We start from the raw sequence: 7979 nt of genomic DNA, 5'->3' as shown, positions 1-7979 counted from the left end.
CACTCTCAGCTCACATTTCCATTCCTGCACCCACTCCCTGCTCACGCTCCCACTCGTACACCCACTCCCTACTCACACTTCCATTCCTACACCCACTCCCTGCTCACACTCCCATTCCTACACCCACTCCCTGCTCACACTCCCACACTCACTCCCAGCTCACACTCCCACACCCACTCCCAGCTCACACTCCCATTCCTACATGCACTCCCTGCTCACACCCATTCCTGTACTCACTCCCTGCTCACTCCAATTCCTGCACCCACTCCCTGCTCACACTCCCACTCGTACACCCACTCCCTACTCACACCCATTCCTGTACTCACTCCCAGCTCACTCCCACTCCTACACCCACTCCCTGCTCACTCCTATTCCTGCACCCACTCCCTGCTCACACTCCCACTCATACACCCACTCCCTACTCACACACATTCCTGCACTCACTCCCTGCTCACACTCCCATTCCTACACCCACTCCCTGCTCACACCCATTCCTGCACACACTCCCAGCTCACATTTCCATTCCTGCACCCACTCCCTGCTCACACTCCCACTCGTACACCCACTCCCTACTCACACACATTCCTGCACTCACTCCCAGCTCCCATTTCCACTCGTACACCCACTCCCTACTCACACTTCCATTCCTACACCCACTCCCTGCTCACACTCCCATTCCTACACCCACTCCCTGCTCATACTCCCATTCCTACACCCACTCCCTGCTCACACTCCCATTCCTACACCCACTCCCTGCTCACAATCCCACTCCTACACTCACTCCCAGCTCACACTCCCACACCCACTCCCAGCTCACACTCCCATTCCTACATGCACTCCCTGCTCACACCCATTCCTGTACTCACTCCCTGCTCACTCATATTCCTGCACCCACTCCCTGCTCACACTCCCACTCCTACACCCACTCCCTGCTCACTCCTATTCCTGCACCCACTCCCTGCTCACACTCCCACTCGTCCAGCCACTCCCTACGCACACATATTCCTACACTCACTCCCAGCTCACACTTCCATTCCTACACCCACTCCCTGCTCACACCCATTCCTGTACTCACTCCCTGCTCACTCCTATTCCTGCACCCACTCCCTGCTCACACTCCCACTCGTACACCCACTCCCTACTCACACACATTCCTGCACTCACTCCCAGCTCACACTCCCATTCCTACACCCACTCCCTGCTCACACTCCCACTCCTACACCCACTCCCTGCTCACACTCCCACTCCTACACCCACTCCCTGCTCACGCTCCCACTCGTACACCCACTCCCTACTCACACTTCCATTCCTACACCCACTCCCTGCTCACACTCCCATTCCTACACCCACTCCCTGCTCACACTCCCATTCCTACACCCACTCCCTGCTCACACTCCCACTCCTACACTCACTCCCAGCTCACACTCCCACACCCACCCCCCAGCTCACACTCCCATTCCTACATGCACTCCCTGCTCACACCCATTCCTGTACTCACTCCCTGCTCACTCCTATTCCTGCACCCACTCCCTGCTCACACTCCCATTCCTACACCCACTCCCTGCTCACACTCCCACTCCTACACTCACTCCCAGCTCACACTCCCACTCCTACACTCACTCCCAGCTCACACTCCCATTCCTACACCCACTCCCTGCTCACTCCTATTCCTATACCCACTCCCTGCTCACTCCTATTCCTGCACCCACTCCCTGCTCACACTCCCACTCCTACACCCACTCCCTGCTCACTCCTATTCCTACACCCACTCCCTGCTCACACTCCTTCCAAGGATTTCTACTCCAGCTTTCAGAGAAAGCAGATTTATCTGTACCAACCCCTGAAAAGGTCCTGCTAATTAAATCTTACCAAATGTATTTTTATTTACTCCTATCTTGCAATAAAACTTTCTCATTAACTAAGAATAGTTGTTCTGCAGATATTCCTCTGTGGTGTTCCCTTTATCATTAATCTGTAGACAGGGCCAAGACAAAGCAAAACCTAATAAGGATTGGTGACAGCAAACTACCTCAAACAACTGCATGCCCAGAAGCACATTAAGATCAAGTGGCCAGGAATGGTCATCTGGCAAAGTACAACAAACCCATCTAAGTGTTAACTCCGTTAATTATTGACAACTTCCGCGTACTGGCAATAAATTGTGCACATCTAGAGATTTCCCTACAGGTTATGAGGCACCCTGAGTTTTCATTCCTACAGATAGAGGGTGCTCCAGTTTCCTCCCAAAGTCCAAAGATATGCAGGTTAGGTGAATTGGCCAGGATAAATTGCCCGTAGTGTTAGGTAAAGGGGTAAATGTAGGGGTATGGGTGGGTTGCGCTTCGGCGGGTCGGTGTGGACTTGTTGGGCTGAAGGGCGTGTTTCCACACTGTAAGTAATCTAATCTAAAAAAAATGTCATCCACCACAACCCCATCCCCAACCGTTGCCTCTATCATAACGTATCATAACAATCAGTAGTTGGGAAATTATCAGAAAAATACTGAAGGCTAGAATCGATCATCACATGGAGAGGCAAGGACTAATCAAGGATAGCATGACCTTGTCAGGGGGTTCATGCCGTACAAATATATTGGACTTTTTTTTTGAACAGGTGACTAGGTGCCAAGGTTGCATAGCAGGCTAGTTAAGAAACTAAAAGCCCTTGGGATCCAAGGCAATTTGGCAAATTGGATTCAAAACTGGTTTTGTGGCAGGAAGCAGATGGTGATGGTCAAAAGTTGTTTTTGTGACTAGAAACCTGTGTCCAGTGGCTTAACATGGAATTTGAGACCTTCGCTCTTTCTAGTCTATACTAATAATGTAGACATGAATGTGGGAGGTAGATGATGATGAAACAAAATTGATGGTATGGTAAATAATGAAGAGGAAAGAGAACAGTGTAGATGAGATGATCAGATTAACTGATCAATGACAAAAAGAAGTTAATCCTGAAATTTTGAGGTGATGCTTTTTGGAAAACTGACAAGGCAATAGAGTTATACTTTGAGTGGTAGGGCCCTGGGAAGTATAGGGGTGCAGAGAGACTTTGGTGTGTGCATGTTCATTGATGCTTGAAGGTAAATAATTTGGCTAAGAAGGCATATGGGATCCTTGCCTTTCTTAAACAAAGCATTGTATACAAGAGCTGGGAGGCTATGATGAAACTGTATTTAACCTAAGTTAGGCTAAAATATTGTGATGCGTGGTCTGATTATCATGCTACAGGAAAGAGGCATTTGCACTGGGGAGAGTAAAGAGGAGATTCGCTGGGATGGTTTCCTGGACTAGAGCGATTCAGCTATGAAGAGAAAGAAGGTAGGCTGGAACATTTTCTTAGCGCAGAGAAGGCTGAGTGGGGATCACTTTGAGGTGTACAATATTATGAGGGGACATGGATAGGATAGATAAGGAGAATGTTTTCCCCTTACCCAGGGCCAAATCCCATACTGTCAACATGCTTTGGTTACCATTGACCAGAACCTGCATTGAATCAGCCGTATAAATACTGTGGCTAGAAAAATAGGTCAGAGGCTGGGAATTCTGCAGTGAGTTACTCACCTCCTTTCTCCCCTATGCCAGCACATCATAAGTCATATTCAGAAGTGTGACAGAATATTACCAACTTATCTGGATAGGTATAGCTCCAACAACCCCCAAAAAGCTTGACACCCTCCAAGTCAAAGTAACTCATCCAATTCAAACATATTCACCCCATCCACAAGATATAGGATCAGTTAGCTCAGTTGGCTGGATGGTTGGTTTCTGATGTCAACAGCACAGATTCAATTCCCATTCCAGCTGAGGTTACCATGAACGTGCTACCTTCTCAACTTCACCTGAGGCAGAGAAACACTCAAGTTAAATTCACCATCAGTTGTCTCTCTCTCTCCATGTAATGAGAAAACAGCCCTAAGGCCCTCTGGAACTAGGTTTGCACTACAATAAGCCTCCTTCAATCTCCCATCTGGAAAATTACTCATGGGAACATCAGCACCAACAAGTTCCCCTCCAAGTCACACAGTGCTAACTTGGAACAAGATCATCAATCCTTCACAGTCACTGGTTAAAATCTACAAGCTCCCTTCTTGACAACAGGACTCATTGTAAGAGCTGGCACACTCCCAGTAATTCCTTGTAGATACTGACACATACCTCTGACTCCCCTCAAGATTTTAATGTTTTCTGGAGTTTTGTGTAACCTATATTGCACTCCCAGGGACAGCCTGTAGATAGTGGCAAATTCTTAGGGATTCCCTGTCAATACAAATATACCAGCAGGGATCCCATAAATGCTGACACAATGACACACGTCACCATTGGCATTGCAAAATTCTATTCACAACTGCAATCTGAAATATACAAGAATTGGGAGACTAGTTAAACAACAGCTTGACATAGTCATTCTCATGAAATCATACTTTTCTGCATGACCCAAATTCCTCCATCACCATCTTTGGGACATCTTACCCCATCAGCAGGACAGAGATGGTGACACATTGATTTACAGTAAAGAGTGAATGTCCCTGGAATGCCTCAGTATTGACTTTAGATGCCTGACAACTGATCAAACATGTCAGGGAAATTGCTTGTTGATTGTTGTCCACTGTGCCTGCCCTCAGCTGATAAATCAGTTCTTGTTGAACACTACTTGGCAAAGCACTTTAGCAAGGACACAGAAATTCTGAACAGGGCAATTCAACATCCAACTAGAGTGGCTCAGGAGGGGACTACTGGCTTAGCTTGCTGCAAAAAGATGTATCTACTATAACAGGACAGCAACAAATGATGAGAGAACCATCATAAATACTTGATCTCATCCAAACCTATTTGCATGTTGTAGATGTCTCTATCCACAGTCACCACTGCACAATTCCTCTGGAGATCAGGTCCCATCCTCACATGGAGAACATGTTCCATTGAACTGTGTTGACTACAAACATATGAACTAGAATTCTCTAGCTCCAAACTGATATGAGATTCTGAGACACCGTTAGCAGAACTGTTCAACATCACAATGCATAACATCATGGCTTGGCATGTGCTTCATTCTAAACTTAGCAACAAGCCAGGGGAAACCAATTGAAAAAACTTTCTTTTGTTTTTATCTATCCACCCATTGCTCAAAACCTATTATAATTCTAACATTTCCCAGTTCTGATGAAAGGCCATCAGCCTGAAGCCTTTACTCAATTTCTCTCTTCACAAATGCTGTCTGACTTATTGAATATTGCCAATATTTTGTTTTTAAGCGAAGAAACCAAGCCTAGTTTGATGAGACATATATAAAGTAGCACCAAGCATAACTAAAAACAAGGTGCCAACTTGGCAATACTACAATACAAACCTATTATGATGAAGGTAAAAATGGACTATCAAGTTTCATCTTCCATCATTTGATTTTTAACACTCAGGACCTTTCATGAGGTAAAATGGTTTTACAAAGGAAAACACTGACTTAAGATAGCCATAGTGATCAACTGACTGGCTGAGCCAGTCCATGAAATCATCAATAACAACACCCAGTCTGAACTAAAACTAACATGTCATCTTTATCTCCTGGCTGATTTATACTTTTCTAGAAGGTTGATATACAGTATTGAGGCAAACATTGTTTGTAGGTTATGCAGATTGAAAAAAAAACAATGAAGCTAGACACAGCAAAATACAAAAGAATGATATTTCAGGCAACAGCTTTTCAACAGAGCATAAAGGGAAATAGATTCATAAAAGCAGAACTGGTTGATTTGCTCTCTCTCTCTGTTATTCTCAGCCTCCCCAAAATCAGCCCCCTTTGATACAGCAAATTGGAGAAATATCCATGCGCTGAGAACTCAAGAATATCAACAAATTATGCCACTGTTTTAGCACAGAGGGTTGCAGAGGTTGAGACTTTTAAGTATGTTCAAGGCTGAGATAGACAGGTTCAAGGGTTGTAGAGAAAAGGCAGGGAAGTGGAGTTGAGGATTATCAGCCATGATTTTATTGAATGGCACAGCAGACTCAATAGGCTGAATAGCCTACTTCTTCTCCTGTGTCATATTGTCTAACTATGGTCTCAGGTTATAATCAAGTGCCTTAACGATTTTAAAAAAATCTTTCAAAATGTGCCTATTCTTGTTTCTTTTTGTAATACTCTCCCATTTTAAACGTTATACTTCTGTGTGTTGCATATTGTGCTTTATTATGGTTTTATGGCTGAATTGGCTTCTTGAAGTGTGGTTATTTTAGTAACATTAATTCCTACCATTGCCTAATGAATTTTTTCACTTGCTTTGTGAGATCCTCCCTTTCACAGCTTGTCATGCTTCATTTACCAAGATATCAGGGCACCAATGAGGCAGATGGCATGTCTGCCGAAAGTATGCAGTCTCACCCAGGAAAGGCACTTTTACTCAATGGTGATGTCCTACATTTGAGCTGGGAGCTGTGGGTTCAAATCCCACCTGCTCCAGAAACGTATACCTCTGAACAGGTTGATTAGAAAATATTCATCCCCTCGGGTTTTAATATCATCCCCAAATATCCCAATTGAGCTAAAAAGCTCAAGTCTACAAAACCTAATGCCAAAAAGTTTTACATACATACCATAGGCCTGTTACGAGCTTTAAGTTTCAAAACAACAATTTAAAAACATGGAACTTTGAGTAAAAACTTTTTGCCTCAGAGCGTTTTCACAATTTACATTAAATTAATCCATAAAAGTCACTATAAACACATCAATTTTGACCTGGGCAATATGGCTTACTCCCTCAAAGAAAACATTTTATAATCTCAATTAAAACAGAAGAAAACCCACTCAATCAAGTCAATTTATTTTTAAAAACTGAATCTCAGTGTGACTGTCAGCTATAGCAAGTCTGCAGACACATCAGGATGATAAGATGTAATACGTATTTATTTGTTCATGGACATAAACATTGCTAGCAAGGCCAGCAGTCATTGCCCATTCAGAAGATGGAACGGAGTCTCCTTTTGAACACAATGCAGGAATATTCACAGGTGTGTTAGAAAGGAATTCCAGGAAAAAAAGTGAAGCAGTAATGCAATTCCAAATTTGAATGGTACCACCTGGAGAGGAAGTTTCAGGAAATGGTCTCGTTTCTGACACCGATGTTACTCTAAGTTGAAGTCACAGCAAGTTATCGTAGTGCGACTTGTTAACAGCATACACCACTGCCACTGCATATCAATGGGAGAAGACCAAACAACTGAACAGAGTACCAACCAAGCAATTGCATTGTCTTAAATGGTGTCATGTTTCTTGACTGCTATAATGGCAGCAGTCATCCACAGATGGGAAGAAATCCATCACATGCCTGATTTATACCTTGCAGGTGGTAGATAGGCTTCAGGAATCACCAGAGTTCAGTGTCTCATATTTGCTTGTTAAAATGGTACAATGAAGGTTTTGTCCTGTGGCAACATTCAGGATATTATCAGTGAGTGAATTTAGCTCTGACAGTGCCTTTGAATATTAAAAAGGGAGATTGTTATCTTATCTGTTGCTGATAATTGCCTAGTAATTGCTTAATCAGCCTTAGTCCAGATGTTGCCCAAATCTTGCTGCATTTGGACAGAGTATCTGAAGAGTTGTGCCAGATGTGTGCTGCTCAGCAATTTGCACTACCACTTTCAATTTTAAATTGGAGCAAAAGGTCAGTAATGAATCAGCCAAAGACAACAGGACTCCAGCACAATCCTGACAATATCTTAGTGCTGAAGTTATTGGCTTCCTATAACAAACATTTTCTGTGCTCAGATGAACTCCAACTAGTGCATATTCCACATTTTCCCCAAGGATTTCAAGTTTATTATAGCAGCCAAGCGAGTGCTGCCTTGCTCAGAGGCTCACTGACGATGTTACCTAGTATGGTAGGTAAATGTCTGAAAATGAACCTTCCAGCTCAGTGAAGAAACCTACATCCACAACCTCAACCTGAGCTTCAAATCTTCTCAATCTTTTATAGACAACATTAC

General features: G+C 44.0%; 1 long non-coding RNA gene across 1 annotated transcript in view; it reads left to right on the top strand.

The window, feature by feature from the left end:
- The first annotated feature begins 3253 nt into the window (after positions 1 to 3253).
- The window catches only part of LOC132834139 (uncharacterized), a 53802-nt gene continuing 49076 nt past the window's right edge, over positions 3254 to 7979 (top strand). The window contains exon 1 of the long non-coding RNA XR_009647147.1: positions 3254 to 3317. This is a non-coding gene — a long non-coding RNA (uncharacterized LOC132834139). The remainder of the gene's footprint in view (positions 3318 to 7979) is intronic.

Source organism: Hemiscyllium ocellatum, chromosome 3 (assembly GCF_020745735.1).
Source record: "Hemiscyllium ocellatum isolate sHemOce1 chromosome 3, sHemOce1.pat.X.cur, whole genome shotgun sequence".
Lineage (NCBI taxonomy): Eukaryota > Metazoa > Chordata > Chondrichthyes > Orectolobiformes > Hemiscylliidae > Hemiscyllium > Hemiscyllium ocellatum.
This window is presented reverse-complemented; position numbering and strand designations above follow the sequence as displayed.